General features: G+C 36.8%; 1 protein-coding gene across 40 annotated transcripts in view; it reads right to left on the reverse strand.

Annotated features, from left to right (window-relative positions):
• The window catches only part of MBD5 (methyl-CpG binding domain protein 5), a 444,773-nt gene that overhangs the window by 378,676 nt on the left and 42,269 nt on the right, over positions 1-23,828 (reverse strand). The window contains exons 1-2 of one of the 40 annotated variants that reach the window (XM_064287195.1): positions 1,217-14,330; positions 6-172 (exon numbers count right to left, since the gene is read on the reverse strand). The exons of 38 other annotated variants lie outside the window; for them this stretch is intronic. The gene's annotated coding sequence lies outside the window, so the exon portion shown is untranslated. Of the gene's footprint in view, positions 1-5; positions 173-1,216; positions 14,331-23,828 lie in introns of those variants that run through there. One more of the 40 variants, XM_064287196.1, reaches the window with a different exon arrangement.

Below are 23,828 nucleotides of genomic sequence, written 5' to 3' on the forward strand. Positions count from 1 at the left end.
CTCACAGTCTAGCAGGCTAGAAGTCCGAATTCAGGGGACCAGCTCCAGGCAAAGGCTTTCTCTGTCTGTCAGCTCTGGAGGAAGGTCCTTGTCATCAATCTACCCCTGGTCCAGGACCTTCCTGGCGCAGGAAGCCTGGGTCCAAAGGATGCACGGTCCCAGCTCTTCTTGCCTGAATGAGAAGGTAATGAGGTAATTAGGTCCCCCTGTCTCTCTGCTCAGTTCTCTCTTTCATATCTCAAAAGATATTGACTTAAGATACAACCTAATCTTTTAGATTGAGTCCTGACTCTTTAATGTAACTGCCTCAAATCCTGCCTCATTAACATCATAGGGGTAGGATTTACAACACATAGAAAAATCCTATCAGATGACAAAATGGTGGACAATCACACAATACTGGGAATCATGGCCTAACCAAGATGACACGTATTTTGGGGACAATTCAATCCATGACAATTACCAAAAAAAGACTGCAGAACTAAGAGTATGCTCAGTTTTTATTCCATTTTCAACTAAAAAAAAGTTATCCAATAAAACAGCCTGTATAAAAAATTTGTAGGACAAAAAATGAGCTTTGTTCTTTAAAAGTGTTTAACAACTGAGATGCATTTAGTTATTACATTTCTTCTCAATTTTTTTTTTTTTTTTAATGGCATGTGTTTTCAGTATTAGCATGCATGCTTACTAACTTTAAATTTTTGGTTGGTAATACGGATTTTGAGAAATTATGATCTAGTAATACAAGCCACCAATGAGGCAAGTGGCACTCTGGTGCCACCAACCTGTGGTATGACAATATACCAATGAGAGCCATACCAAAACCAAAACCAAACCCAGTGCCGTTGAGTCGATGCCGACTCATAGCGACCCTATAGAGATTATTTATTGCTATAGAGATTATTTATTGCAGGAGCTTTTCCACTAGGCTACATGAAGAACCCTGGTTTTTCACATATGACATAGAAAAACCAAAACAAATCCATCAGTGCTCTCTAACTATCACACAAGAAAGCCATAATTATGCTTGCAAACTTTATCTCACAGAAATAAAGAGAAAAAAGGGCAAAATTTTATAAAAATAACACATCCAGTCACCTAACAGAATGTTCAACCTACACAACAATGAGGCTCCAACTCCAGTCTGCTGAGCTTCACACATTTCAAAAGGGACCCACCTTGATGCTAAATGCATAGAACAGGAATAACCCCTTACCTCTGAGGCCCAGTGGATTTGGTTTGGTTTTTCTGAGGTCCAGAGGCATAAAAATCAGCTGTATACCTTTAATCCAATAGTAATAAAAGAGTTAAAGACAGAGGGCAGTCTGAAAGAACTCAAGAGAAATAGGTAATGCTGAATTATCAGAAAATATCTCAGATCTTCTTTAATGAAGAGAGAATCTTTGACAGGTAGAAACATATTGGGACTATATATATTAGCTACAATACCATAAACCACTGAGAGACCTCAGTTTGAGTACCAAGGTCTATTATTTGGAGCCCTGGTGGCACAGTGGTTAAGGGCTTGGCTGCTAACCAAAAGGTTGGCAGTCTGAGTCCACCAGCTGCTATGAGTCACAACTGACTCAATGGCAATGGGCTTGGCTTTGTGACTTTGGAAAAGCTTCTCTCTACTGGTCAGTTTCCTCACGTAAGAAAAAGGGGATAGTAATAGTATTTATTGGGTTATTAGGAGGACTAAATGAGAATATAAAACAACTTTGAACAGTGCCTGCCTCAATAATTGTAACCTCCTGCTAACTATTCACACACTTACATGCACACAAATATAAGTCCACACCTATACCCATATACATGTATAGAGAGATAAATACATAATTTATATGAATGTCTACATCACATATATTTTTATATGTAAGAGTTGGAGTTTGTTAGAAAGGGAGAGAATATCATAATCTACTAGGCCAGTATTAGCGATTTTTAACTTTGAACAAAAATGGTTCTCAATATTTTAACATATATGTATGTCTCTTGTTACTTTGTTAAATTTTTCCTTTACTTGGAACTATTATTAATTTATGGTACTATTATAATTATTTCTTATTTTCATTTACAAAGACTGTTATAAATAAAACAGTATTAAGATCCTGTTTAATGTTATTTCTGTATTTCCTATTTTTACACTAATGAAGTCGCCAGACTTCTGTAATTCTAACAATCTAGAACGTGCTAGATACTTGATAAGAATGGCATGAAGTTTAACAAAGCAATGAACAAAAGGTTCCCAAATTATACAAAAGACTCCCAAAATACACATGTGGACAAGGCAGTGAAATGTGAACTGGTGATATGGTCCTCAAACTTTCGTACCTTGTATACTACCAACTTTTCCATCAAAGAAACTTGGTTCCTCCATGATGAAAACAGAATGGTCATTTTGCCTGAGAACTTTTTATTTCTATCTTTACAGGGGCTCTCTTAATAATTTATATTAAGTTTAACAAATGTGATATTTTTGCATAAAGAAGATGGGATTAGTACTCTCTTCTACTAGTAGTACACTACTGATTTCAAATCACTGAAATGGAATACACACACGTGCGCACACACACACACACAGAGAAGCCCTGGTTTTTCAGTGGTTCAAATCCACCAGCTGCTCCTTAGAAACCCTATGGGGCTGCTCTACTCTCTCCTATAGGGTTGCTATGAGTTGGCATCTACTCAAAGGCAATGGGTTTTTTTTTTTGTGTGTGTTTGTTTAACATACACACACATACATATATTTTATCATCACATACAGGAACTGCTAGCTTAACAACCTTGGCCCGCAAATGGAGTGCTATGCCATTGTTGAGAGAAGTCTTCAGGGAAGTATCACATGCCTTTGTCCTCTGATGTCTTATTAAGTATTTTATTATTTAATTAATGAAGACATTGAATAGATAAAGGAAACTTGGTTTTACAATGGTTTGTATATGGGTTTGTATAAACAGGAATTACCTGTTTCAGTTTCCCCACAAGCTCATTATTATCCAGTATCGTGACAAAGATGCTAAACATGGTAACATACTATAAGGTGGCACTTACACAAATGTTACATCCAGGAAAAAAAAAAAAAAAAAAACCTGGCTAGATGATCATTCGCTGTGAGCTAGTAGAAGAAATTCGTGTCATTAAAGAAAAAACATAAATGCCAACAAAAGTGGACTGGTCAAATAAATTACGGTATTACATTTAAAAGAACTCTATTCTAGTTTTTAAAACCACACTGAATATATGTTGACATCAAAACATATTCATGGTATAAAAAAATCATTCATGGTATATTAAGGGAAAAATATTGCATAATAATATGCACATTTTGATCCTATTTTTAAAAATAAAATAGAAATAGATACACCTCTCTCTCTTCCTCCTCCTTTTCTCTTTATCTCTATACACATAAAGAGCAACATAAGGTGTAGAATGAAAAACACATATGCTAGCTGTATCTCTGAACAATGGAATTACACATTTTGAAACACTTTTCTTGTTTATCCATACATTACATTTTTTTGAAAGAGAAAATTCATTGTTTTTGTAATATGGAAAAAATTTAAACAAGTGATTCTTCCATTAGCTGAGACAGTGGGTTTTAGTCTAAAGTGTTTTTAATTCTTCAAAACCTGTGATATTTTCCCTTACCTACTGGCAACAACAGATCACTTAACATTATAACCAGAACCCCTGAGACTACGGCCCTCAGATATCCTGCTAACTCGGAACTGAAGCCTCTCTCAAAGGCCACCTTTTAGCCAAAGATTAGACAGGCGTATAAAACAAACAATAACACATGTGAGGAATGTGCTTCTTAGTTCCATCAAGTATACGAGATCAAATGGGCAACACCAGCCCAAAAGAAAAGACAAGAAGGCAAGAAGGGACAGGAAACTGGATGAATGGTCACAGGGAACCCAGAGTGGAAAGGGGGAGAATGCTGACACACTGCGGGGATTACAACCAATGTCACAAAACAATCTGCGTATACATTTTTGAATGAGAAACTAATTTGCACCGTACACTTGCACCTAAAGCACACACACAGACACACACACACACAAAATTATAATCAGGGACTGAAAAGTTTCCTTATAAATGATCTCAAAGGTCAAATCACAAATAAAAGACTTGAATAACTCCGTTAGTAAAATAGTAAGAAAAAATACAGAGAAATAGGGTGAAAAGTGAAATAAGATACCCACTAAATATTACTTAATGACAGTTTCACCCTTCACCTCCTCACTACTTAAGATGATACCTAAAGCTTAAAAAAAAACAAAAAAGGAACCTATCAATACACCATCAGTGGGAATATTTGATGAATGAACAAATAGCGGAATATACAGCCACATCAAGCCTCCTCCAGCAGAAGCTACTTGCTGGAAATATACGTGCTATATAAATTTAGCGTGGAAAGAGCTCTTAGAAACATTACTCAAAAAATATGGGTACTATGATCATAAAGAGGTAGCATCACAGCAAAATAACAATCAAGATCTTTGCTTTTGTTATTTCAATATATTTTCTCTCATAATAAGATCCAGGAAGCAAAGGGTATCTAGGTCTGGAATGCCCACAAAGGGTTCTTCTTAAGTTCAACTAAATATGCAGACTCACAGGACAATCACAGGCTGCCCTGGGCACCAGTCTACTAGAACACTACAAGACATGGACAATTGCTTGCCAATAGGGTAGTATCCGATGTTCCTCTTCTTCAAGAGTCCTTGCAGCAAGCAGTCCACATACTGGTTCATACAGCCACCTGGGAGTTTTCTTCTCCGGCCCCCAAGATGATGGCTTAGGTACAAGATAAGATTCACATCAAGCAGGTAAGGGAGCTGCACTGACTTAGTGGCCTCACGCCTCATCAGAGCTAATCTCATAAACTACTCCATAGACATAGGTTCCAGAATCCCTTCAAGGGGCATGTCCACTTACATGAGTTACCACAGATACATTTTCCTACCAGTTACTTATAGTGCTACCAGTCAAGATAAGCTTACCAATTAGGGGTCAATTTTACCATAAGCAATATTGCCACAAGAATGAGCAAATCTGTCTTGGAAGAAGTACAGCCAGAATGCCCATTAGAAGCAAGGATGGTGAGACTTTTTCTAACATTATTTGAACATGTTATCAAGAGGGACCAGTCCCTAGTGAAGGACATCATGCTTGGTAGAGGGTCAGCGAAAAAGAGGAAGACTCCTAATAAGATGGACTGACACAGTGGCTGCAACAATGGGCTCAAGAGTAACAATGATTGTGAGGATGGCGCAGGACTGGGCAGTGTTTTGTTCTGTTGTACATAGGGTTGCTGTGAGTTGGAATTGACTCGATAGCACCTAACAACCACAACAATATTACCTAAAGTCTCTAGATGGCAGAAATGGTTTGCAATCGACTATTAACCTAAAAGTTGGCCGTTTGAATCCACCCAGCCATGACACGGAAGAAAGGTCTTGCAATTTGCATCTGTAAAGATTACATCCAAGGAAATCGTATGGCGTATACTCCGTAACACACGGGGTTGCCATGAGTTGGAACTGACTCGATGCCAGCAGGTTTGTTTTTTTTTTTTTAATGCTGCCTAGTTTATATACCATATTTTTACACAAATAACGTGCACCTTCTATGTTTGTCAGTGCTGCTATGCTAGTTTTTTTTACAAGGTGCGCATTATTCAGGTCAACAAGTATTTATTGAGCATGTCTACATGTCACGCTCTGTGTTAGGTGCTGGGAATACCACTTTTGCTCTCTAGGTGTTCCCAGAAAACTTATTACAATGACAGAGAACAAAACTTGTACTTTCTATAGATGCACCTCTTGTATGGCTGGATGCCATAAATGCACTGAAGAAGGGCAAAAGAAGTCTTTTTGACAGTGAGGTCCAAGCCAAATCTTAAATAATAAGTGATAATTAGACAAGGTTAGGAAAGGGAAGTACATTCTGCATTAAAGGAACAATTTAAGCACGGTCTAGAGGTGAGAAAAGACATGGTATACATACAGGGATGGATTACTCAGTCAGCAAGGTATGTACATGTTTACCTGTGCTTGCTCACTAATCTGTAAGGCACAATTTCACCTGATTTTTGCCAATCAGAGATAGAGCCCATGTGAAATTGTTCATTACAGATTAGTAAATCAACACACGTAAACCAGTGCATACTTTGCTTAATGTAAACCTGTGCATACCCTGCTTACTGGTTAATCCACCCCTAAATATATGCTATATCTAAAAACTGTTTCAAATTGTTGAGAAAAATACTAAATACTAAAATGAGGAGGTAGTGATAGATGAGGCTTCATCATGAATATAAAGTAATATAAAAAATACCTATTAATACAATGGCATTTAAAATTATTAAATGTCTATAAATCTACCCAGTTAAAATAATGCTACAAAGTTATCTTGTCCCCTTTTCCCCAAAGCTTTAACAACAGCATCTTCTTAATTTCGGAACATAACAGATAACAGCTATTTTTTATTAACCGCACATCAATTCAATGATAAATTCACCTTTTTAGCTATGTTTTGTGTATATGCTAGGCAATGACCATAACTAGAAAGACAATTTTTCTACCTTCAAGAAAGATCATAGAGACTCAGAATTCAGTGTTTTCTATTGAAAAGTCTAAAATTCACAAAACACTCAAATTTACCATTTTATTTCACAGTATTCCTTTTCTCCGCTTTCCATGTCATTTATGGTTTACCTTACAGGCAGAAATTAACTTTAACACATTCGACTTCCAAGCAACTCATTTTCTTACACAATGTGATATTCCTATATTGATTACCTTTTTTGAGTTTGGTTTTTTCTCTATCTTTTGTCGAATGATGATCTCAAACTCTCATGACACTGACACTATGCTGTTACTGTTTATGGAAACAGATTCATATTAATTCTGGAATAGAGAATGCTCACAGGCTAAAAGAACACAGAACTGCTCATAAACTCATGGGTCAGCTCTACTTGATGGATATCTAGAACAGCTGGTTTACACAAACCTACCAGTCCAGCCTCCAACAATCCTAAAGCCATTCTCACAAAACCTCCTCCCTCACCTGCCTAACAAAGCTGCCATCTGATTAGGCTATCTGAAGACAAAAGAGCCTCATTATGAGGGTTTGTATGCCTGGAGAGAGGACTACTAGGGCACTCCTTGGTGAACACTCAAAAAGAAAGCAAAGGTATTTTTACCCTTTCCCCACCCCTCCTCTGAGCAGATGGGGCTTGTATATATATAGACTGGGGAGGGAGCTGGGGGCTGTCAGTCCCCAAATTTTCCTTTTAGAAAGTGATGATGCCTAAATTTATTATCTCCAGATTCTGGCCATGAAGCCCCATCTCTATCCAGGCTCTAAAGTAATGAAGAATCTCACCTGCCCATTGGATTGTATAGCATGAAGACAGTAAGACAAGCAGGAACCATAATTTTAGGTATCAGGAAACGATGGTAATGTATGAGTTCAGCTCTCAAGCATTTTATCAGAAATACATTGTATAAAAGTAGTGGACTATGTATAAGAATGAACTGCTGTCAATATTGTAATTGCTCAGTTTTTCATACATCAATTACTAAAGGAAAAGGAAGGGAAGGAGAGAGGGACATAAGAAGGGATGGAGAAAGGGAAGGAAGAAGGGAGTGGAAAATAGTCAACACAAATATTCCAATTATTTTTCAGGTGATTATCTCAGAGTTATTGATCCTTTGTCACTGGGAGAAGTAAGAGAAGGAGGGTGAGTTTAGCTGTGAGGGTTGATAGACCCTAAGCAAAATGGCTGGGGATGGGCAGGGTTGGAGCTTGCGCAATTAGTTCCTTTAGGGCTACCCTCAGAGCGAGGTGACTAGCAGCCAAATCAGTGTCCAAGGGGTTATGAATAAGAATGTAAATTTGAGCCAGATAGCACCAATTTGTAAATGATCTCATTGGTAGGAGGAGTAATACGGAAGGAATCTTTCTAGTGGTGATACTAGAAGACCGCTTTCTGGAGATCCACCCTATATAAGACAGAGCTAGAGGCATAAGGCTTCTGCCTGGGTATAAGGGGCTACAGTCTCACCAGGCTCCAGGAAAAGGAAGTTGCCAGTCCCAGACAGGTTATCAAGTCCTCAGTCTGAGCAAACAGGGTGGTAACAGGTGGGGGAAGGCTAAAGCTTGCTGGCATTACAGCAATTATAGACTCAATCTAGGTACCGGGATACTGGGCTAAAAAGAGATTAATACCATGCAGACTGAGATCACTAATACCTTGGCTCAGGAACTGGGCTGGGTAGGATCTGCAGGTCAGGGGCCTTAGATATTGGTAAATAGGAAAGCAGCAATGTTATAACTGGTACATTCACAGGGTTTTTGGGATGCATATATTACATACAGTGGCAGCAAAAGCCACCACTGGAGAGATTCCTACCAAGATCAGCACTTTGTTTTTCTTTCTTTTAAATAAGTGGGCCCTTGTTCACACACAGGCAGTATCATCCAAAACATGCATTAGCACAGGAGTTGGCAAACTACACATCACCTGTTTTTGCAAAAAAGTTTTACCAAATACAGGCAAGCCCATTCGTTTACATATTGTCAATGGCTGTTTTCACACTCAAGGGTAGAGTCTGGCTCACAAAGCCTAAAATATTTACTCTCTGGCCCTTTACAGAATAGGTGTTTTGACTCCTGCATTAGAGTAAGGTCTTCTGGAAGGAATCCTAAGGGTCCCCAACTCCATTTTATTTCTTTTTCTCAGGTAAATTAAAATCTGGACTTTGTTACGTACTTGATTTCAGCATGTTTTACGAAGACATTTGCACTGAAACAGAGACAAGAAGTATGTGATGATTTTAAAAATTCTGGAAAAATACAAACTCAAAACACTTGAAGAGTAACTTAAATTCTGAAGAAATCTAAACAACACTGGTACTCAACCCATCCACAACCCCTCCAAAAAAAATTCTAAAAGTAACATGGACCTCAAACTTCTTTACAAACATTTGTAGTTCTACTCCCTAACAGGGGTTAAAAAAAGATACCATTATTCCAAAAAAATACTAAAACATGGAGAAGTTAAGTGATGTTTTTCAAACTGGGGTCACAGATCCCAAGGAATCACCAAATATCTTCTCTGAAATTCTTGCATTATCCAAGAGAATTTGTTATTATTATTGCTTCTACTTTGTTAATGGGGATAGTGATTATTCCTACGAAAAGTTATTGGAAATGGAGTTTTTATCTAGTTTATATCTATATCCATCCATCCATGCAGAAAATTTTACAGAAAAAAAAAACAAAAACCTAGGTAAATAGTGGGAGTCTGCAGTATTTCTTTTCCTTTGGATAGGTGTAAGTAAAATAGTAAAATTTGAGGCACACTTATCAGAGGAGTCCCTGGTGGAAAGAAAAATGACATCCAAAGAAACGTGACAACCTAGTTTACAAAACCCAGAGCTTTATGGTTTAAAAAAAAAAAAAATAAATACTATTAATTATTAAAAACTTATAAACCAAAGTTCAAACTAAATATTCATTTGCCTGTAACAATGCATCTACAAAACAAATCATTATTTCTAGTGAAAGCAAAAGAACTTTAGCTAACATTTTTATATATTACTCTGAAAAAAAAAGAGCTTTTAGAATATACACAGTTAAATGTTACAATGTTTAAATTACCAAACACAGCATATAAATTATATACTTTTTGAAATACGCATATTAAGGTACTCACACTATGATTAGAAAAAAAAAAAATGATTAGTGTACGCCCTAAATACGCAAATTCTGAATAAAGTCTATAAATGCTTTGAGAGCTGGAACCATATACTTTTTGGCTTTTTACAAATTAAGATCCTGGGAGATACTGTCAAATTTTAGACTCATAACTTTTCTCTGACAAAAAAATAAGAAAAACTTTTATTTAATATGTGTGTGTGTGTGTATATCTATATATACACACACACATTATTACATCTCAAATTTAAGATTGCCAACAGAAAGAAAATTTGTGTAACAGTCCTATGATAATTCTGATTTCAGTCTAATATACAAACATGTTTTTAGCCAACATGACAAAATATTAATATCCATACTATATAACACTCTTATATATTGAGGAGTTAAAAAAAATCAAGCCTCAACAGATGTGAAATATAAAGTATATAAATAGACATTTTATTTTTAAAAAAAGGAAATACAATACCGGAAAATACATGGGGAATATTTAATATCCTAAGGACACAAAGAAATAAAAATTAAAGATTTTTAAAGAGTCAAAAATCCAAAGCTTTCAATGGTACAGTTAGACATTCTGATACACTGGCAGCTAGGAAATGTAAATCAGTTTCATCTTCCTTAAGTAAATTAACACTATGAATCAAGAGCTTAAAAGCCTTTACAGACTTTGATTTAGGAATATCACTTTTAAGAATCTATTCTATGGAAACACAGATGTTGACACAGTCTTATGCAAAAAAAAATTCAATCCTGTGGTATAATAATGAAGTATTAGAAACACCTAAGATCTTACATTAAGGAATGGCTAAGAAAATTATCGTGTAATACACAAAAAAATTACATTAAAAATTTTCAATAACATGAAATATATTTATGAAAGAGTGCTGAGTAAGAAAAACTTGATGCACAATAGGATCTCAATCATGAAGAGGGGAAAGGGTAGAGAAAAGACAAGTATGCCTAAATCTTAACAGTGCTTTCTAAATTCCTGTACTTCCTAGATTTGCCACAGTAAGCTTGTAATAGCCTTATAAAAAGAAAAGAAAATGAGAAATGGCCACTGTGCCACTGATCATTTGAATACTATTACCACTACTTATAATTACCATAACTACAATAATCTTATAATTACAGACTGGTGAGACTTGTATCTCTATCCAGCAAGCAGAGTGAAATATAATAGAAAGGAGGTGTATTTTGTAAAGTAAAATGTTCCAAATAAAATTGTCTGAGAATGTACATAGACTCATAAATTATGGAAAATTAGTAGAAATTATTTATGTTTAATTTTTAAAACATTGACAAAATTAAACATCAAAAACTAGGGTTAGAAAACTCTTCAAGAATAGAGAAGAAATGTGTAAAATACAAAGAATAAGGATAGAGAAACACTATCAGCACCAGAATTAGTCCTATCTAAACTTGGTACAATGGTTAAAGCACTAACCTGCTAACCAAAGCTGCTTCCCAAATATTTACAGCCTTGGAAACCTTATGCGGCACTTCTACTCTGTCCTAAAGGGTTGCTATGAGTTGGAATCAACTGATGGCAATATGCTTTGGTTTATTTCTTTATTTCCGGGGGGGAACCTTTTAAAAATCTTGATGGAATATATATAAAGTCTCTTTGGTTAGTTAATGAACAGAGAATAAAATTGCAAGGTGATGGGAAAAATAGCAGAACCATCTCTAAATTGGAGAAGAGACGTCAAAAATGGGTATGCACATACGATTTGGCTGAGGTAAACATTAAGTGCCTTGGTGGTAGAGTTCTTATCTTTCCGGTGGGAGGCACGGGTTTGATTCTGGCCAATGCGCCTCACGCTCAGTCACCAACCCTCTCTATCAGTGGAGGCTTGTGTGCTGCTATGATGCTGAACAGGTTTCACTGCAGCTTCCAAGACAGGCTAGGAAGAAAGGCCTAGCAGTCTACTTCTGAAAATCAGCCAATGAAAACCCCATGCATCACAATGGTCTGATTCACAACTAATTGTAGACACAGTGACAGATCAGGTAGCATTTCATTTTGATGTGAATAGGGTCACCCACAAGTCAGGAGCCAACTAGATGGCAGCTAACAGCAACAAGAAATGTAAGACATTTTGGGAGAAATGACAAAAAATATATTTATAGAGCATATAAAAAATTTTATTTTTTTTTTATCAGTCATTACAAGAAAAAGAAACTTGGAATTTCTTTTCCATTTCCTCTATGAAGTCTTCGGCTTAACAATCCAACAAAATTCTGGGCATTATTAAGAAGGATACTAAAACAAAATAAATATATTTTACCTTAAAAATCTCAATGTATTTTGGAATACTTAAGTGCAGTCCACACCTCAGTTAGGCCCTAAAATAATCAGCTTACAACCGTATATATGCATACATACTAGCAGATTAATACAATTAACTGCAGAGAGAAAACATAAGGTGGAAGTTTATCAAGTGCCACAAGAATGAATGACAAAAACAGGTTTAATAAGACACCATATAATCAAAAGATTTAAAAAGTGTGCCTCTCCAGTGGGACATTTTTAAGGTATGGCTCCCTGCATTTGAGGTCATCAAATCCCCAAAAGCATCTTACTAGTCACCAAGTTTCCTCTCTGATCCTGTACCACAGAGAAATCCTTTAAGGAACTGGAAGAATTTCCTTTGGTGTTTGTTAAGTGAAAAGTAATTTTAGCTTCTCGTATATACAGAAACGAAGTAATAAACTATATTTTTCCTCAATTGTCAAAACCAGCAGTTATGAACACGAAAATATTTTCATATTAAGAAAAGCCATTGAGAAGTCTTGAGTTAAATATATATTTTTCGATGATGCTAAACCAAAAAACCAAACCTATTGCCATCGAGTTAGATTCTGACAAATAGCAACCCCAAAGGACAGGGCAGAACTGCCCCAATAGGGTTTCCAAGGAGCAGTTGGTGGATTTGAACTGCCGATCTCTTGGTTAGCAGCAACAGCTCTTAACGACTGCACCACCAGGGCTCCTAAAGGATGCCAGGATTAACATACTGTGCAAACTTACAGAAACAGGCATATAACATTTTATATAAGCAAATAAAATAAAAATGAATGATTTTTAATAAGTTTTTTTTTTTTTTGTTCACCCTGAAGTCTTCCTTCTGTTGTCGCCTCTCTGTAACATCACCATTATCACACACATACACACACAGAAAACACATATACAAACTTTTCATTTATTTGCCCATTCATCCAGTCAGCCAGTACAATATAAGGCCACTGTATTCTTCTGGAATGACATATTTAATACACACACGCACACACATGCATTCTGGCAGGAAGTTTTTAAACTAATGATTCTAGCACGTTTTACTTAACAGACATTGAGCAAATCTATCAAAGTCAGAACTAAATACTGGGATCTATTCAGGGAAAATTTCAAGTACTGTGTCTGTCCTATAGAGTAGTTACAGATAAACGGAAAAATATGTGGGAGACAGAATCAAACTTTATGATAACATTTTGCTCAATTATTTTTAATGAACCAATAAAACTAAGAAAACTGACAGTGGAGAATATTCAATAGCAAACAATTTTAAGTCTCAGAAAAAAGTATTTGCAATGCAAATAAAATAAAAGCAATCTGGAAAACCAAAATAAGTATTCATATGTTAGAAAATGTTAAACCACCCATGGTTTAAACTTGCTTTTTTTTTTTTAAAATAATTTTTATTGTGTTTTAAGTGAAAGTTTATAAATCAAGTCAGTCTCTCACACAAAAACCCATATACACCTTGCTACGCACTCCCAATAATAAGGCAGCCCGCTCTCTCCCTCCACTTTCTCTTTTCGTGTCCATTTCGCCAGCTTCTAACCCCCTCCACCCTCTCATCTACCCTCCAGGCAGGAGATGCCAACATAGTCTCAAGTGTTTACCTGATCCAAGAAGCTCACTCCTCACCAGCATCCCTCTCCAACCCACTGTCCAGTCCAATCCATGTCTGAAGAGTTGGCTTCTGGAATGGTTCCTGTCCTGGGCCAACAAAAGGCCTGGGGGCCATGAACACCGGGGTCCTTCTAGTCTCAGTTAGATCATTAAGTCTGGTTTTATGAGAATTTGGGGTCTGCATCCCACTACTCTCTTGCTCCCTCTGGGGTTCTCTGTTGTGTTCCCTGTCAGTGCAGACATCAGTTATAGCCAGGCACCATCTAGTTCTTCAGGTCTCAGGATGATGTAGCCACTGGTTCATGTGGCCCCTTCTGTCTCTTGGGCTCGTAATCGCCTTGCGTCCTTGGTGTTCTTCATTCTCCTTTCATCCAGGTGGGTTGAGACCAATTGATGCATCTTAGATGGCTGCTTGCTAGCGTTTAAGACCCCAGACGCCACTCTTCAAAGTGGGATGCAGAATGTTTTCTTAATAGATTTTACTATGCCAATTGACTTAGATGTCCCCTGAAACCCTGGTCCCCAGACCCCAGCCCCTGCTACACTGGCATTCAAAAGCATTCAGTTTATTCAGGAAACTTCTTTGCTTTTGGTTTAGTCCAATTGTGCTGACGTCCCTGGTATTGTGTGCTGTCTTTCCCTTCACCTAAAGTAGTTCTTATCTACTATCTAATAAGTGAATGCCCCCGCCAACCTCCTTCCCTACCCCCCTCCCTCCCTCCCCCTCTCTTGTAACCACGAAAGAATGTTTTCTTCTCAGTTTAAACTATTTCTTAAGTTCTAATAATAGTGGTATTACACAACATTTGTCCTTTTACAACTGACTAATTTCACTCAGCATAATGCCTTTCAGGTTGCTCCATGTTATGAAATGTTTCACAGATTCCTCACTGTTCTTTATTGATGGGTAGAATCCCATTGTGTGAATATACCATAATTTATTTATCCATTCATCCACTGATGGGCACCTTGGTTGCTTCCATCTTTTTGCTATTGTAAACAGTGCTGCAATAAACATGGGCGTGCATATATCTGTTCGTGTAAAGGCTCTTCTTTCTCTAGGATATATTCCGAGGAGTGGGATTGCTGGATCCTATGCTAGTTCTATTTCTAGCTTTTTAAGGAAGCGCCAAATCAATTCCCAAAGCGGTTGTACCATTTTACATTCCCACCAGCAGTGTATAAGTGTTCCAATCTCTCCATAGCCTCTCCAACATTTATTCTTTTGTGTTTTTTGGATTAATGCCAGGCTTGTTGGAGTCAGATGAAATCTCATTGTAGTTTTGACCTGCATTTCTCTAATGGCTAATGATTGTGAACATTTCCTCATATGTCTGTTAGCTACCTGAATGTCTGCTTTAGTGAAGTGTCTATTCATGTCTTTTGCCCATTTTTTAATTGGGTTGTCTTTTTGCAGTATCATGTAGATTTTAGAGATCAGGTGCTGATCAGAAATGTCATAGCTAAGAACTTTTTCCCAGTCTGTAGGTAGTCTTTTAACTGTTTTGGTGAAGTCTTAGGATGAGCATAGGCGTTTGATATTTAGGAATTCCCAGTTATCTAGTTTTTCTTCTATATTCTTTATAATGTTTTCTATACTGTTTATGCCATGTATTAGGGCTCCTAATGTTGTCCCTATTTATTCTTCCATGATCTTTATCATTTTCGATTTTATATTTAGGTCTTTGATCCATTTTGAGTTCATTTTTGCGCACAGAGTGAGGTATGGGTCTTGTTCCATTTTTTTGCAGATGGATATCCAGTTATGCCAGCACTCTTTGTTAAAAAGGCTGTCTTTTCCCCATTTAACTGTTTTGGGGCCTCTGTCAAATATCAACTGCTCATATGTGAATGGATATATGTCTGGATTCTCAATTCTGTTCCATTGGTCCATCTATCCGTTGTTGTACCAGTACCAGGTTGTTTTGACTACTGTGGCAGTATAATAGGTTCTAAAATCAGGTAAAGTAAGGCCCCCCACTTTGTTCTTCTTTTTCATTAATGCCTTATTTATCTGGGGCCTCTTTCCCTTCCATATGAAATTGGTGATTTGTTTCTCCATCTCATTAAAGAATGTCCTTGGGATTTGGATCAAAACTGCATTAAATGTATAGATCGCTATTGGTAGACTTAGACATTTTTATAATGTTAAGTCTTCCTATCCACGAGCAAGGTATGTTCTTCCACTTACGTAAGTCTCTTCTGGTTTCTTGCAGAAGTGTACTGTAGTTTTCTTTGTATAAGTCTTTTACATCCGTGGTAAGATTTCTTCCTAAGTATTTTATCTTCTTGGGGGCTACCGTACATGGCATTGATTTGGTGATTTCCTCTTTGATGTTCTTTTTGTTGGTGTAGAGGAATCCAACTGATTTTTGTATGTTTATCTTGTATCCCGATACTCTGCTGAACTCTTCTATTAGTTTCAGTACTTTTCTGGGGGATTCCTTAGGGTTTTCTGTGTATAAGATCATGTCATCTGCAAATAGAGATACTTTTACTTCTTCCTTGCCAATCTGGATGCCCTTTCTTTATGTAGCCTAAATGCTCTGGCTAGGACTTCCAGCACAAGTTGAATAAGAGTGGTGATACAGGGCATCCTTGTCTGGTTCCTGATCTCAATGGGAATGTTTTCAGGCTCTCTCCATTTAGGGTGATGTTGGCTGTTGGTTTTGTATAAATGCCCTTTATTATGTTGACAAATTTTCCTTCTATTCCTATTTTGCTGAGAGCTTTTATCATGAATGAGTTTTGAACTTTGTTAAATGCTTTTTCTGCATCAATTGATAAAATCAAGTGATTCTTGTCTTTTGTTTTATTCATGTGATGGATTACATGAACTGTTTTTCTTATGTTGAACCATCCCTGCATACCTGGTATGAATCCCACTTGGTCATGGTGAATTATTTTTTTGATATGTTGTTGAATTCTATGGGCTAGAATTTTGTTGAGGATTTTTGCATCTATGTTCATGAGGGATACAGGTCTATAATTTTCTTTTCTTGTGGTGTCTTTACCTGGTTTTGGTATTGGGGATATGGTGGCTTCATAGAATGAGTCTGGTAGTATTCCTTCCTTTTCTATGCTCTGAAATACCTTTAGTAGTAGTGGTGTTAACTCTTCTATGAAAGTTTGGTAGAACTCTGCAGTGATGCCGTCCGGACCAGGGCTTTTTTTTGTTGGGAGTTTTTTCATTACCTTTTCTATCTCTTCTTTTGTTATGGGTCTACTTACTTGTTCTACCTCTGTTTGTGTTAGTTTAGGTAGGTCGTGTGTTTCTAGGAATTCATCCATTTCTTCTAGGTTTTCAAATTTGTTTGAGTATAGTTTTTCATAGTAATCTGTCATGATTCTTTGAATTTCAGTTGGGTCTGTTGTAATATCGCCCATCTCATTTCTTATTCAGGTTATGTGCTTCCTCTCCTGTTTTTCTTTTGTCAGTTTGGCCAATGGTTGATCAATTTTGTTGAGTTTTTCAAAAAACCAGCTTTTGGTCTTGTTAATTCTTTCAATTGTTTTTCTGTTTTCTATTTTTCATTTAGTTCGGCTCTAATTTTTATTATTTGTTTTCTTCTGGTGCCTGTGGGTTTCTTTTGTTGCTCTCTTTTTATTTGTTCAAGTTGTAGGGATAATTCTTTGATTTTGGCACTTTCTTCTTTTTGGATGTGTGCATTTATTGATATAAATTGGCCTCTGAGCACTGCTTTTGCCGTGGTTCTGATAGGAATTGTTTTCATTCTCATTGGATTCTATGAATTTCTTTATTCTATCCTTAATGTCTTCTATAATCCAGTCTTTTTTGAGCAGGGTATTGTTCAGTTTCCAAGTGTTTGATTTCTTTTCCCTGCTTTTCCTAGTATTGATTTACACTTCTATGGCTTTATGGTCAGAGAATATGCTTTGCAATATTTCAACGTTTTGGATTCTGCTAAGGCTTGCTTTATGACCTAATATGTGGTCTATTCTAGAGAATGATCCATTTGCACTAGAAAAGAAAGTACACTTGGTTGCTGTTGGGTGGAGTGTTCTGTATATGTCTACGAGGTCAAGTTGGTTGATTGTGGCATTTAGATCTTCTGTGTCTTTACTGAGCTTCCTTCTGGATGTCCTGTCCTTCACCGAAAGTGGTGTGTTGAAGTCTCCTACTATTACTGTGGAGCTGTCTATCTCACTTTTCAATGCTGATAGAGTTTATGTATCTTGCAGCCCTGTCATTGGGTGCATAAATATTTAATATGGTTGTATCTTCTTGGTGTATTGTCCCTTTAATGATTATATAGTGTCCTTCCTTATCCTTTCTGATGGATTTAACTTTAAGGTCTATTTTGTCAGAAATTAATATTGCCACTCCTGGTCTTTTTTGATTGTTGTTTGCTTGATATATTTTTTCCCATCCTTTGAGTTTTAATTTTTTTGCGTCTCTATGTCTAAAAAAAAAATTTTTTTTTTTATGTCTAAGGTATGTCTCTTGTACGCAGAATATAGATGGATATCGTTTTTTAATCCATTCTGCCACTCTCTGTCTCTTCATTCGTGCATTCAGTCCATTGACATTCAGGGTAATTATGCATAGTTATGAATTTAGTGCTATCATTTTGATGTCTTTTTTTGTGTGTTGACAGTTTCTTTTTCCCACTTGATTTTATGTGCTGAGTAGATTTTCTTTATATATTGTCCTTTCCTCACATTTGTTGTTGTTGATTTTGTTCCTGCTGAGTCTCTATTGTTTCCTTGTATTTTATTTTGATGAGTAGGAGAGTTTGTCTCCTTTGTGGTTACCTTATTATTTACTATTTTTCTAAATTTAAAACTAACTTTTATCTCTTTGTATCGCCGTATCTTCCTCTTCCTATGGAAGGTGTATGATTACATTTCTTACTCCCTCTTTATTATTTTAATGTTGTCTTCTTTTATATAATAACATCACCGTTACCCTGTGTTGGTTTTTTGTTTTGTTTTGTTTTTTTAAATCTTGCTTTGTTTTTTTGGATTTCCCTGTCTGGGTTGACTTCTGGTTGCTCTGCCCAGTGTTCTAGTCTTGGGTTGATACCTGATATTATTGATTTTCTAACCAAAGAACTCCCTTTAGTATTTCTTGTAGTTTTGGTTTGGTTTTGATGAATTCCCTAAACTTGTGTTTATCTGGAAATGTCTTGATTTCACCTTCATATTTAAGAGACAGTTTTCATGGATATATGATTTTTGGCAGGCAATTTTTTTTCCATCAGTTTTTTAAATATATCATCCCATTGCCTTCTTGCCTGCATGGTGTCTGCCAAGTTGTCTGAGCTTATTCTTTTTGGGTCTCCTTTGTAGGTGACTTTTCGTTTATCCCTCACTGCTCTTATAATTGTCTCTTTATGTTTGGTTTTGGCAAGCTTGATTATAATATGTCTTGGTGACTTCCTTTTAAAATCTACCTTATGTGGAGTTCAATGAGCATCTTGGATAGATACCTTCTCAACTTTCATAGTCTCAGAGAAGTTTTCTGCCAACAAATCTTCAACAATTTTCTCTGTATTTTCTGTTATCCCTCCCTGTTCTGGTACTCTAATCATTTATAGGTTATTTGTCTTGATAAGGTTTCTTCATTTTTTTAAATTCTTTTATCTGATTTTTCTTCAAATATATTACTGCCAAGTGATTTATCTTCGAGTTCAGAAATTCTAGCTTCTAATTGCTCAGTTCTGCTCCTCTGACTTTCTATTATCTAATACTGTAATTTTATTGTGAATCTTCTGAATGTCTGATTGTTGTCCGTCTATGGATGTTTCCGGCTTATTAAACTTTTCATTATGTTCCTGAATAATCTTTCTAACTTCTTCAGTTGCTTTATCTGTGTGTTCCTTGGCTTGTTCCGCGTATTGCCTCATTTCCTTCCTGAAATCTTGAAGGGTTCTGTATATTAAACTTTTGTATTCTGCATCTGGTAATTCCAGGAGTGCACTTTCATCTAGAAGATCCCTGAATTCTTTGTTTTGAGAGCCTGTTGAGGTGATCATGGTCTGTTTCTTTATGTGACTTGATATTGACTGTTGTCTCCGAGCCATCTATAAGTTATTGTATTAGTTTATGCTTGCTTGCTTACTGTGTCGTAGCTGCTTGCTTTGTTTTGTTTTGGTATACCCCTATGGGCTGCTTGAGTGAGCTAGCTTGATTATTTTTGCCTTTGGATCTCCGGTGTCCTGTCCCCAGCTGGCTAGAGTTGTTGTCAGGTTTATCAGTCTAAGTGTCCATTTAGTTTTCTTGTATGAATTCAGCTCTGGTTTCCAGGTGGCTGATATGAAGTGTGTGGTATGGGCTCTGTCCTACAGTCTTAGAGGGGCAGGGGTGATTGGTGTATATACCGGTATCTGATTCCACCAGGGGGTCATGCTCTGAATAAGGCAGGGGGCTGAGAACTGACCCCCAAGTATCTCTGAGGAAAACGTGTCTCTGTTCCCCAGAGCGTGCTGGTGGGTGGGTTCTGCAGAGGGACCACGGGCACCCAAAGCTTTTGGTTGTAAGGACTGGGAGGTACCAGTTATCTCTGGACCCCTGTCGTGGGTGGCTGGGTGACCTGAGCGGAGCTACTAATCCTTAGGTCCCTGATTTGGGTAGGTGAGGACCTTGTTTAATAGGCAATGCAATGTCAAACGTCAAACACCCACCTCTCCACCGCACAGCTGAAATGGTTGGAGTTTGCCAACAAGGGCCTATTCTCCCAAAATAGGCCCACACAGGTCCATGCAGAAGGGAAAGGTGCTCAAGATCCACAGATGGTTTATGCCTGGACAGGAGCCGCTTCTGTCCTGAGCTCCCCCAGTTAATGGAGCTAGGAAATTATCTTTTCCCCCCAGTTGCAAATTTTTTCTTTCCCCAAGGCCAAGAGGATGGCTCTAGGTGCTCACGAGGGTCTGTCTCAGGCCCAGGGATTCAGCCGCTGAAGCTAAACTTGCTTCTTAACGAGACCAAACGTATTACAAGAGATTTATAGAACAAAACTTACACACACTAAAAAAGGTGGCAGCATTGGGGGTCAGATGGGTTTGAATTCTAGTTCTTCCCACTTATAAGCTAGGGAACATTGAACAATTAGATTTAACATTGCAGTCTTGGTTTCATTATTTGGAAAATATGGATACAACCTAATTTACAGAATGTCTGTGAGCACCCACGAAATAGTGTGGGGAAAACACTTCATCAAGAGTTAAATGCTACATATACCTAAGGCGTATTTTAAAAAGGAAGTAGTGGAAAAAGTATAGGAAAAAATAGGGACCCAAACTCTGAAGTAAAAGGTGGGGAGGGAAGAGTTATTCCATTCCTTTAAAATAGCACTCTAAGAACAACATTCATTGTGGACTTTAAAGTATTTAAAAGTACAAGATGAAGAACATCATCTTAGACACACGATTTTCTGAAATAAACTGTGAATCACACTGAACATTTTAACATCGGTTTTGTATAATCAATAAATCTGAATCGAATTTACACTGGTGCTTACCACAGGGCCCAGAAAACAAAACCAAGCAAATCAGAAAACATCAATAAAACACACCACCACCACAACTCAATAAAAGTATTAAAAAAAAATTTTTTTTTTTAAGTCTGGGAATAATTTTGTGGGCACTCTATTTAAGCTGCTGCTAATCTGTAGTATGTTAAACCCTGCTACAGTTCAAGGGGAAAAATCTACGTAATAATAGTCCTGCTAATACATCTGATTCAATTACAAACCGTAAAGAACAGTGGTTACATATTTTTAGCACACTGAATTTAAAATTGGAAAAATTAATCCTGGTACTGCCACATGCATGTCTAAGAATTATCATCCTTCTACTAAGTAAATGAGGTCTTCATACGGCCCACATTCTCTGACCACAATGCACTTAAATGTAGAAATGAGTAACAAAAAAGATAGCTTTACAGGCTTGGGACAAAAAAACACTTTCAAAGAACTCATGAGTCAGTGAAGAATTCTTAATAGAAAGTAGAAAAAAATTCAGGAGAAACCAATAATAAAAACTTTCCATATCAAAAGTCAGCAGAATATACAACAAAGCAAAATAAAAAAGAAAGTGGAAGGAAGGAAATAATAAAGACAGTTACAGAAAACAGGAGATAAATATATAATACAAAGTATCAATAAAATGAAAAGCTGGCCCTTAGAAAGGATGAATAAAATTGATAATCCCACTACAGGATTAATCAAGAACAAAACAAAGAAAAATAAACAATAGTGGAAAAGAAAAATAAGATGTAACAAAAAATAATGCATATATTACACAGAGGAGAGGATATCATCAAAACTTTATGCCAATAAATGTAAAAACATAAATAACATAGATGAATTACTAGAAAAATAGAACATATTGTCTAAAGAACAAACTGAGACCCTAACTAGGCCTTTAATCAAAAAAGTAATTAAATCAAAAATTAAAAATTTTCTCACAAAGAAACTTTAAAACGCTCAGTATCCCCTTATTCTGTTTGAACAACTGCCTCTTAGTCTATCTATAGGTTCCTCATGAGCTCAATTAAGTGTCCTGCAATTCCCACTCTTCACAATGCTACCCATAATATGGTATGATTCACACAGTCAAATGCCTTTGCATAGTCAATAAAACACAGGTAAACATCTTCCTGGTATTCTCTGCTTTCAGCCAGGATCCATCCGACATCAGCAATGATATCCCTTGTTCCATGTTCTCTTCTGAATTTAGCTTGAATTTCTGGTATTTCCTTGTTGATGTACTGTTGCAAACATTTTGAATTACCTTCAGCAAAACTGTATTTCTGTGTGATATTAATAATATTGTTTGATAACTTCCATATTCTATTGGAACACCTTTCTTTGGAATGAGCACAAATATGGACCTCTTCCAGTCAGTTGGCCAGGTAGCTGTCTTCCAAATTTCTTGGCATAGACGAGTAAGCACTTCCAGCACTGTATCCATTTACTGAAACATCTCAATTGGTACTCCATCAATTCCTGGTGACTTGTTTTTTGCCAAGCCCTGGTGGCACACTGGTTAAGAGCTATGGTGAACTATATCTGCTAACCAAAAAGTCGGGAGTTCAGACCTACCAGCTGCTGTTTGGAAACCCTGTGGGGCAGGGGTTGCTACGAGTCAGAATCAACTCGACAGCAACTTTTTTTTTTTTTCAACATAGCTTGGACTTCTTCCTTCGATAACATCCATTCTTGATCATAGGCTACCTCCTGAAATGGTTGAACATTGACTAATTCTTTTGGTACAGTGAGTTTGTGTATTCCTTAAACCTTCTTTTGATGCTTCTTCTGTTGTTCAATATTTTGCCAACAGAAACCTTCAAACTTACAACTCTAGGCTTGACATTTTTCTTCGGTTCTTTCAGCTTGAGAAGTGCCGAGCGTGTTCTTTCCTTTTGGTTGTCTAATTCCAGGTCTTTGCACATGTCATTACAATACTTTACTTTGTCTTCTCGAGCCACCCTTTGAAATCTTCTGTTCAGCTCTTTTACTTCATCATTTCTTCCTTTTGCTTTAGCTACTCGACGTTCAAGAGCAAATTTCAGAGTCTCTTCTGACATCCATTTTGGTCTTTTCTTCCTTTCCCATCTTTGTAATGACCTTCTGCTTTCTTCATGTATGATGTCATGGATGTCACCCCACAATTCGTCTGGTCTTTGGTCATTAGTGTTCAATGCGTCAAATCTATCCTTGAGATGGTCTCCGAATCCAGGTGGGATACACTCAAGGTCATATTTTGATTCTTACAGACTTATTTTAATTGTCTTCAGCTTCAACTTGAACTGGCGGACCACTGATGATCTGCTCTGCAGTCAGCTCCTGGACTTGTTCTGGCTGATGATATTGAGCTTTTCTATCGTCTCTTCCACAGATGTAGTTGATTTGACTCCTGTGTATTCCATCTGGAAAAGTTCACATGTATATTCAAACCATTTACATAGTTGAAAAAAAGGTATTTGCAACAGAGAGGTCGTTGATCTTGCAAAATTCTATCATTCAATCTCCAGATTCATTTATATCACCAAGGCCATATTTTTCAACTACAGATCTTTCTTCTTTATTTCCCACTTTAGCATTCAAATCACCAGTAATTATCAATGCATTCTGATTACATGTTTTATCAATTTCAGACTGCAGAAGCTGGTAAAAATCTTCAATTTCCTCATCTTTGGCATTAGTGGTTAGTGT

This window comes from Loxodonta africana, chromosome 6, assembly GCF_030014295.1.
Source record: "Loxodonta africana isolate mLoxAfr1 chromosome 6, mLoxAfr1.hap2, whole genome shotgun sequence".
Classification (NCBI taxonomy): Eukaryota; Metazoa; Chordata; class Mammalia; order Proboscidea; family Elephantidae; genus Loxodonta; species Loxodonta africana.